Source organism: Aegilops tauschii, chromosome 4, assembly GCF_002575655.3.
Source record: "Aegilops tauschii subsp. strangulata cultivar AL8/78 chromosome 4, Aet v6.0, whole genome shotgun sequence".
Classification (NCBI taxonomy): Eukaryota; Viridiplantae; Streptophyta; class Magnoliopsida; order Poales; family Poaceae; genus Aegilops; species Aegilops tauschii.
The window spans coordinates 215,653,188-215,663,863 of record NC_053038.3 but is presented as its reverse complement, the minus strand read 5'-3'; positions in this window follow the sequence as shown (position 1 = coordinate 215,663,863).

Genomic DNA, 10,676 nt, shown 5'->3' with positions numbered 1-10,676 from the left:
ACCACACCTTTATAAAATGTTTAAATAATATCAAATGGTAATAAAACAGTAGCAAAACTATTATTTAAATACTTTAAATACTCAACAATTACAAAATATTTTATTTTAGGTGCCAAGTTAATTGTGGCAGTGGACTAATTAGTAATACTAAATTAGGTGCTCATTTGGCATTTTACAAAACTAAAATAAAATGTAACTAAAATAAAACAGAAAAGAAATAAGATACAAAAAAAACAAAAGGAAACTAAAATACAAAAAAAAGACAAAAGGCCCCCCTGGCCAACTGGGCCAACGGCCCAACCGGCCAGCCGACTGGCCTAACCGGCCCCTCACCCCTGCTTAACCCCCCACCGTGGCAAACCCTAGGTCGATCCCCCATCTCTCCCTCATTCCCCACCTCGCGCCGCACGCACACACACGCACACATCGTGCCGGGGAGAGGAGGTCCCCGCACCCAATCCCCTTGCCAGACGGCGTCGACGCCGCCCTTCCCGGACTCCTCCTCGCCCCTCCTTTTCCCTCGCGCGACGCCCGGCTGAAGCCGCGGCCTCGCCTCGTCGTCGACCCGACGCCGTTTGCCATCGCTGCCACCTCGCCCCGTCGTCCTCGTCTCCTCCTCGCCGGACGCGACCTCGACTCTTCCCCGAGCCCACTGCCAGTTCCCTACGGCCCCTTGTGAGCTCCCCTTCTCCTGGCCAAGTCACCGCGCGACCGCGCCGTCCCACACGCGCACGCCGCCGCGCACGCTGCGCCTAGCCCGCTCCCTATCACGCGGCTCCTCCTTCGGCCTCCCTCCGCTTCCCTGCCTCCGAGCCGCGCCCTGGCAGCGAGCAGCGCGCCCTCGCGCCGGCACGCGCCATCCTGGCCTCGCCTCTGCCTCGCTGCGCGAGCACGCACCGCGTCGGCTCTGCTCTCTGCCGCCGCGGCTCACCCCCACTGCCACGCCCCGCCTTGGCTCCCTGCCCTGCCATGGCCTGCCTCCCCTCTCGCCTGCAGCCGGCGCCCAGCCCGCCTCGCCGGCGCTGGCGCGCGTGCCTTAGGCGGCCGCCCGGATTCGACCGTTAACGGGCGCCTGCCCGTCGCCCTCCTGCCCGCTAACCCGCTAAGGCCCTGGGCCACTTGACAACGGGGCCCAGCCCAGAGAACGTGTTAAAAAAATGAAATGATAAAAAAAAATATAATAATAATAATAATAAAAACAATAAACTAGTTAATAAAAATTAATAAATAAATAAAGAAAATAAAAATAAAAATAATTTAAATTAATTAATTAATTAATTAACTAAATTAATTAAGTTAATTAATCCTGTTTAAATTAATCTAATTAGATAATTAATTTAATTAAACACTAATTATTTAGCTAGACCCTAATTAATCTAAACAGAGAATGACAGGTGGGTCCCACTGGACCCACATGTCAGTTTGACCCAGTCAACCCCTGTTGACTGCTGACGTCAGCATGACATCATGCTGATGTCATAAATCCATTTTCGAATTAATTTAAATAATTAATTAAATTCCAGAAATTAATAAAATCTTTAGAAAATCATATCTTTTAATCCATAACTCGGATTAAAATATTTTCAACATGAAAGTTGCTCAGAACAACGAGACGAATCCGGATACGCAGTCCGTTCGTCCACCACACCTCCCTAACCTATCGAACTCGCAACTTTCCCCCTCCGGCCCAACTGTCCGAAAACGCAAAACATCGGGAATACTTTCCCGGATGTTCCCCCCCCCCCTTCGCCGGTACCACCTACTGTCGCGTTAGGACACACCTCGCACTGCTCATTGTCATGTCACGCATCGTGATGTTTATGTTTGCATTATATTTACTGTTTCTTCCCCCTCTTCTCTCCGGTAGACTACGAGACCGACACTACTGCTGCCCAGTTCGACTACGGAGTTGACGACCCCTCCTACTTGCCAGAGCAACCAGGCAAGCCCCCCCCCCCTTGATCACCAGATATCGCCTATTCTTCTCTATACTGCTTGCATTAGAGTAGTGTAGCATGTTACTGCTTTCCGTTAATCCTATCATGATGCATAGCCTGTCATTTTTGCTACAGTTGTTACCCTTACCTGCTATCCTACTGCTTAGTATAGGATGCTAGTGTTCCATCAGTGGCCCTACACTCTTGTCCGTCGGCCATGCTATACTACTGGGCCGTGATCACTTCGGGAGGTGATCACGGGTATATACTATATACCTTATATACATGACACATGTGGTGTCTAAAGTCGGGTCGGCTCGAGGAGTACCCGCAAGTGATTCTGATGAGGGGGCTGAAAGGACAGGTGGCTCCACCCCGGTAGAGGTGGGCCTGGGTTCCTGACGGCCCCGACTGTTACTTTATGGCGGAGCGACAGGGCAGCTTGAGACCACCTAGGAGAGAGGTGGGCCTGGCCCTGGTCGGCGTTCGCGGATACATAACACGCTTAACGAGTTCTTGGTATTTGATCTGAGTCTGGCCATTTGGTCTACACGCACTAACCATCTACGTGGGAGTAGTTATGGGTATCCCGACGTCGTGGTATCAGCCGAAGCTCTTTTGACGTCAGCAACTGAGTGGCGCGCGCCGCATTGGACCGTAAGCTCGCGCTTGTATTAAGGGGGCTAGGTCTGCTTCCGGCCGCGTACGCAACGTGCAGGTGTGCATAGGGTGATGGGCCCAGACCCCTGCGCGCATAGGTTTAGACCGGCGTGCTGACCTCTCTGTTGAGCCTAGGTGGGGCTGCGACGTGTTGATCTTACGAGGCCGGGCATGACCCAGAAAAGTGTGTCCGGCCAAATGGGATCGAGCGTGTTGGGTTATGTGGTGCACCCCTGCAGGGAAGTTTACCTATTCGAATAGCCGTGTCCCTCGGTAAAAGGACGACCCGGAGTTGTACCTTGACCTTATGACAACTAGAACTGGACACTGAATAAAATACACCCTTCCAAGTGCCAGATACAACCCGGTGATCGCTCTCTAACAGGGCGACGAGGAGGGGATCGCCGGGTAGGATTATGCTATGCGATGCTACTTGGAGGACTTCAATCTACTCTCTTCTACATGCTGCAAGATGGAGATGGCCAGAAGCGTAGTCTTCGACAGGACTAGCTATCCCCCTTTTATTCCGGCATTCTACAGTTCAGTCCACTGATATGCCCCTTTACACATATACCCATGCATATGTAGTATAGCTCCTTGCTTGCGAGTACTTTGGATGAGTACTCACGGTTGCTTTTCTCCCTCTTTTCCCCTTTGTATACCTGATTGTCGCAACCAAATGCTGGTGTCCAGGAGCTAGAGATCCCGAGGATGATTCTACATCGAGTTCGGCTTCGAGGAGTAGTTAGGAGGATCCCAGGCAGGAGGCCTGCGCCTCGTTCGATCTGTATCCCAGTTTGTGCTAGCCTTCTTAAGGCAAACTTGTTTAACTTATGTCTGTACTCAGATATGATTGCTTCCGCTGACTCGTCTATGATCGAGCACTTGTATTCGTGCCCTTGAGGCCCCTGGCTTGTATTATAATGCTTGTATGACTTATTTATGTTTTAGAGTTGTGTTGTGATATCTTCCCGTGAGTCCCTGATCTTGATCGTACACATTTGCGTGCATGATTAGTGTACGGTCAAATCGGGGGCGTCACAAATACCTTTGCCGTACTCTCGTGCAATGACAAGTGAATAGACACTCATCTTGAGAATAACACATCTAGCATGGAAATATATCAGCCACCCCCTACCGTTCAATGAGCGGTACAAGCACACAAAAGAGAAATTTATTTTGAAAATTAGAGATGGCACATACAAATTTTCTTAGAATAGCAAAAGAATACCGCATATAGGTAGGTAGAGTGGACTCATGTGGCAAAACCAGTTTATAGGATTTTGGATGCACAAGTAGTGATCATACTTAGTGCAAATGAAGGCTAGCAAAAGATTGAGAAGCATCAAACCAAGAAATGAAAAATCTCATAAGCGAGCATTAAGCATAACTAACACCGAATAATGCACCACAAGTAGGATGTAATTTCATAGCATAACTATTGAGTTTTGTGCTTGCATAGGGAATCACAAACCTTAACACCAATAATATTACTAAAGCATAATTACTCATCAACATGACTCACATATTATATCAACATGTCACAAAACCATTACAAGGAATCAAGTTTGTTTTGTCAAATGAACTTCATGAAAGTTTTTATTATATCCCTCTTGAATATCTATCACTTTCGGACTAATTTCATATGTTGCTTTTGATAGCTGAAACAAATCTAAGTGAAGAACATGAGCATAAAAATTGTCTTCTCTCAAAATAATTTAAGTGAAGCAAGAGAGAATTTTTTAAATTTTTTACTAACTCTCAAATAAATCTAAGTGGAGCAAGAGAGCATTTTCTTCAAAAATGCTAAAGCACACCGTGCTCAAAAAGATATAAGTGAAGTACTAGAGCAATTCCATAGCTCATAAAGATTTAAGTGAAGCATAGAGAGCAATTCTAACAAGTCATATCGTAATTTTGGCTCTCTCTAATAGGTGTGTCCTGCAAGGATTCATGACTAAAAATAAAAATCAAAACAAGCAAAGACTCATATCATACAAGGCGCTCCAAGCAAAACTCATGATATGTGACGAATAAAATATAGCTCCAAGTAAAATATTGATGGTCCTTAGAACAAAGAGGGGGTGCCACTCGGGCATCCCCAAGCTTAGTTGCTTGCTTCTCTTTAGATAATAGATTGGGATGCCATGGACATCCCCAAGCTTAGGCATACCTTATTCCATCATCCATCGCAATATCACCCAAAACTTGAAAACTTCAATCACACAAAACTCAACAAAACCTTCGTGAGATCCGTTAGTATAAGAAAGCAAATCACTACTATAAGTACTGTTGCAAACCATTCATTTATTTTTGCATTATATCTACTATATTCCAACTTTTCTATGGCAAAAACTCTTCAATGGAAACCGTAGAATCATTAAAACAAGCACATAACGCAAAGAAAACAGAACAGTCTGTAGCAATCTGAATGTTTCGAATACTTCTGTAACTCCAAAAATTCTAAAATTTAGGAAAACGTGGGAAATTTGTATATTAATCTTCTGCAAAAAGAATTAGTATTTTATCACGCTTCTATTAAAAATGACAATTCTTTTCGTGAGCGCAAAAGTTTCTGTTTTTCAGCAAGATCAAATCAACTATCACCCAACATGATCCCAAAGGCTTTGCTTGGCACAAACACTAACTAAAACGCAGAAAACACAATCATAACAGTAGCATAATTGTGCAACACACTCAAGAACAGAAAGAAAAAGACAAAAATAAATTTTATTCATTGGGTTGCCTCCCAACAAGCGCTATCGTTTTACGCCCCTAGATAGGCATAACGCAAGGATCTAAGTATTGTCATATTAAGTTTGATTTTCCTTAGAGGTGCCCTTGTCAGGAGGTTTTGTAAAAACAACATAGAACACCTTATCAATAGAGACTTTAGCACTATCAAGTTGCTTATCATCATATCATTTTTGATTTCCGGCAATAATCCAAGAATAGTGTTGATTAACTTCATTGAAAACTTGTTGGATTATATCTAAAACAGGGAGTTCCTTTTTAAGATTCTCATCAAAGATTTGATTATCCCCAAGCAACTGTCTTAGCACATAATTACTATTATAAAGAATTTCATCTATCACCGGTTTTTTCACAATTCATATCATATAAATAAAAAAATTCCTTTGCTTCCCGTACTATGTAATCAAATTCATTCATAAGAACAAGGGTTTCCAACTTTTTAGCCTTGGAATTCTTTATAACGGGTAACTCGAAAAACAATCTTTGCAAGGTAGGGTGAGTACGGATAAATTTATTTTCAAGTTTCAGAACTAGTACTGAAATATCTTCCGCATAAGATTTAGTCCTCTTAAGTATAGGAACATCATCAAGACTTAAATTTCCAACACTATTGAAAAATTCTTGGATACGTTCTTTTCCTGTAAAATTCCCTTGCCCCAAAATAGAAGTTTTAGCATCTTCATTGCCACCAATTTTAGGAGTTAGGCCATCATCTGTTTCTGCCATACCAACGTCACTCATGTTGACAAATCTAACAAACAAAAATCCAACGAGAAACGCGAACAAGAAAGTGGGCGAATAAAACTGCAAATTTTTGTGAAGTGGGGGACAGGAAAACGAGAGGCAAATGGCAAATAATGTAAATTGCAAGGAGATGAGATTTCTGATTAGGAACCTGGTAGATGTTGATGGTGTCTCCCCGGCAACAGCGCCAGAAATTCCTTTTGATGTCGGCTTGAACTACGTCTGTATTTCCCCAAAGAGGAAGTGATGATGTAGCACAAGAACGGTAGGTATTTCTCTCAGTGATGAAACCAAGGTTATCGAACCAGTAGGAGAACCACGCAACACCACGTAAACAACTCCCACACACAAAGAAGAAATACTTGCAACCCGACGTAAGAGAGGGGTTGTCTATCCCTCACGGGTAAAAAGATAGGTAAAATTGTAGTACATTGGATAAATAGATCTCGCGGGAACGCGAGATAAAATAAATAATAAAAAATGCAGCAAGGTATTTTTTTCTATTTTTGGATTAATAGATCTGAAAATAAAAGCAAATAAAAATAGATCGCGGAGGCAAATATAATAAAGAAGAGACCCGGGGGCCGTAGATTTCACTAGTGGCTTCTCTCGAGAAAAATAACATACGGTGGGTAAACAAATTACTTTTGGGCAATTGATAGAACTTCAAATAATCATGATGATATCCAGGCAATGATCATTATATAGGCATCACTTCCAAGATTAGTAGACCGACTCCTGCCTGCGTGTACTACTATTACTCCACACATCGAGCGCTATCCAGCATGCATCTAGTGTATTAAGTTCATGGAGAAATGGAGTAATGCAATAAGGACGATGGCATGATGTACATAAGATCTATTTATGTAGAAATAGACCCCATCTTGTTATCCTTAATAGCAACGATACATATGTGTCGGTTCCCCTTCTGTCACTGGGATCAAGCACTGTAAGATCGAACCCATCACAAAGCACCTCTTCCCATGGCAAGAAAAATCGATCTAGTTGGCCTAACTAAACCAAAGATTCGAAGAAGAAATACGAGGCTATAAGTAATCATGCATATAAGAGATCAAAAGACTTAATAACTTTCATGGATTAAAACATAGATCTGATCATAACCTCAAAGTTCATCAGATCCCAACAAACACACCATAAAGAGTTACATCAAATAGATCTCCAAGAGACAATTGTATTGAGAATCAAAAGAGAGAGATGAAGCCATCTAGCTACTAACTACAAACCCATAGGTCTACAATAAACTACTCACGCATCATCAAAGAGGCACCAATGAGGATGATGAACCCCTCCGTGATGGTGTCTAGATTGGATCTGGTGGTTCTAGAACTTGCGGCGGCTGGAATTGATTTTCGTCCACTCCCCTAGGGTTTCTGGAATATTGCTGTATTTTAGAGCAAAGAGGCGGTGAAGGAGGCCACTAACGTGGGCACAACCCACCTGGGCGCGCCTGGGCCCCCAGGCGCGCCCTGGTAGGTTGTTCTCCCCTCGGAGCTCCCCTCAGGTACGTTCTTGGCCCATCTGGTGTCTTCTGGTCCAGAAAAAATCTCCAAAAAGTTTCACTGCGTTTGGACTCCGTTTGGTATTGATTTTCTTCGAAGTAAAAAAAAGCAAAAAATAGCAATTGGCACTGGGCACTATGTCAATAGGTTAGTCCCAAAAAATGATATAAAGTTTCTATAAAATGATTGTAATACATCCAAGATTGATAATATAACAGCATGGAACAATCAAAAATTATAGATACGTTGGAGACGTATCACACATGCACACATGATTTTCTGCAGGACAACAGAGTGTTGCTGGTTAATTATGGGGATTACAGAAGAACAAGAACCACACATCATAGTGGTGGAGGTCCTGGTCCAGCAGCTGGGCGATGAAATGGTTGGCCTTGAATAGGGACCAGGTGCCGAAGCTGCCCTTGCCTGTCCGGAGGGGGAACCGGATCGCCTTGCTCGACGCCGGAATCGCGTCTGGCCTGCGGTAGCCTTGGCTTGTGCGGGCACTGGCTCGGCCGCCGGCGGCAGCTCTAAATGGCCTGTTGCATCGGCCGCGGCGCCGAGTGATGAGGAAGCTCTACCATTGCTTGGCGCAACTCAGGAGCCATACGACCCAACGGCCCTGTGATAACCCACAAGTATAGGGGATCGTAACAATTTTGGAGGGTAGAGTATTCAACCCAAATTTATTGATTCGACACAAGGGGAGCCATAGAATATTCTCAAGTGCTAGCAGGTGAGTTGTCAATTCAACCACACCTGAAAGACTTAATATCTGTAGCAAAGTATTTAGTAGCAAAGTAGTATGGAAGTAACGGTAACAGTGGCAAAAGTAACAGTAGCAGTTTTTGTAGTAATTGTAACAGTGGCAACGGAAAAGTAACTAAGCAAAGATCAATATGTGAAAAGCTCGTAGGCAATGGATCAGTGATGGATAATTATGTCGGATGCGATTCCTCATGCAACAGTTATAACATAGGGTGACACAGAACTACCTCCAGTTTATCAATGTAATGTAGGCATGTATTCCGAATATAGTCATACGTGCTTATGGAAAAGAACTTGCATGACATATTTTGTCCTACCCACCCATGGCAGCGGGTTCCTATTGGAAACTAAGGAATATTAAGGCCTCCTTTGAATAGAGTACCGGACCAAAGCATTAACACTTAGTGAATACATGAACTCCTCAAACTACGGTCATCACCGGGAGTGGTCCCGATTATTGTCACTTCGGGGTTGCCGGATCATAACACATAGTAGGTGACTATTGACTTGCAAGATAGGATCAAGAACTCACATATATTCATGAAAACATAATAGGTTCAGATCTGAAATCATGGCATTTGGGCCCTAGTGACAAGGATTAAGCATAGCAAAGTCATCGCAACATCAATCTTAGAACATTATGGATACTAGGGATCAAACCCTAACAAAACTAACTCGATTACATGATAAATCTCATCCAACCCATCACCGTCCAGCAAGCCTACGATGGAGTTACTCACGCACGGCGGTTAGCATCATGAAATTGGTGATGGAGGATGGTTGATGATGACGACGGTGATGGATTCCCCTCTCCGGAGCCCCGAACGGACTCCAGATCAGCCCTCCCGAGAGAGATTAGGGCCTGGCGGTGGCTCCGTATCGTTAAACACGATGAATCCTTCTCTCTAATTTTTTCCTCCCTGAACGTGAATATATGGAGTTGGAGTTGAGGTCGGTGGAGTCTCAGGGGGCCCACGAGGCAGGGGACGCGCCCTGCACCCTCATGGACAGGGTGTGGGCCCCCTGATGCTGATTCTTTCGCCAGCATTTTTTACTATTTCCAAAACGTGTCTCCGTGGATTTTTAGGTCATTCCGAGAACTTCTATTTCTGCTAAAAAATAACACCATGGCAATTCTGCTGAAAACAGCGTCAATCCGGGTTAGTTCCATTCAAATCATTCAAGTTAGAGTCCAAAACAAGGATAAAATTGTTTGAAAAAGTAGATACGTTGGAGACGTATCAACTCCCCCAAGCTTAAACCTTTGCTTGTCCTCAAGCAATTCAGTTGAGAAACTGAAAGTGATAAAGAAAAACTTTTACAAACTCTGTTTGATCTTGTTGTTACAAATATGTAAAGCTAGCATTCAAGTTTTTAGCAAAGATTATGAACTAACCATATTCACAATAACATTTAGGTCTCATGTTTACTCATATCAATGGCATAATCAACTAGCGAGCAATAATAATAAATCTCGGATGACAACACTTTCTCAAAACAATCATAATATGATATAACAAGATGGTATCTCGCTAGCCCTTTCTGGGATCGCAAAACATAAATGCAGAGCACCTCTGAAGATCAAGGACTGACTAGACATTGTAATTCATGGTGAAAGAGATCCGGTCATAGTCATACTCAATGTAAATTAATAGTAATGCATGCAAATGACAGTGGTGCTCTCCAACTGGTGCTTTTTTATAAGAGGATGATGACTCAACATAAAAGTAAATAGATAGGCCCTTCGCAAAGGGAAGCATGGATTTGTAGAGGTGCCAGAGCTCGAGTTTTGAAATAGAGATAAATAATATTTTGAGTGGCATGCTTTCATTGTCAACATAACAACCAAGAGATCTCGATATCTTCCATGCTACACACATTGTAGGCGGTTCCCAAACAGAATGGTAAAGTTTATACTCCCCACCACTAACAAGCATCAATCCATGGCTTGCCCAAAACAACGGGTGCCTCCAACTAACAACAGTCCTGGGGGAGTTTTGTTTGCAATTATTTTGATTTGAGCATGGGACTAGGCATCCCGATTACCGGCCATTTTCTTGTGAGTGATGAGCGGAGTCCACTCATCGTGAGAATTACCCACCTAGCATGGAAGATATAGACAGCCCTAGTTGATACATGAGCTATTCAAGCATACAAAACAAAATTTCATTTGAAGGTTTAGAGTTTGGCACATACAAATTTACTTGGAACAGCAGGTAAATACCACATATAGGAAGGTATGGTGGACTCATATGGAATAACTTTGAGGTTTTTGGAAGTGGATGCACAAGCA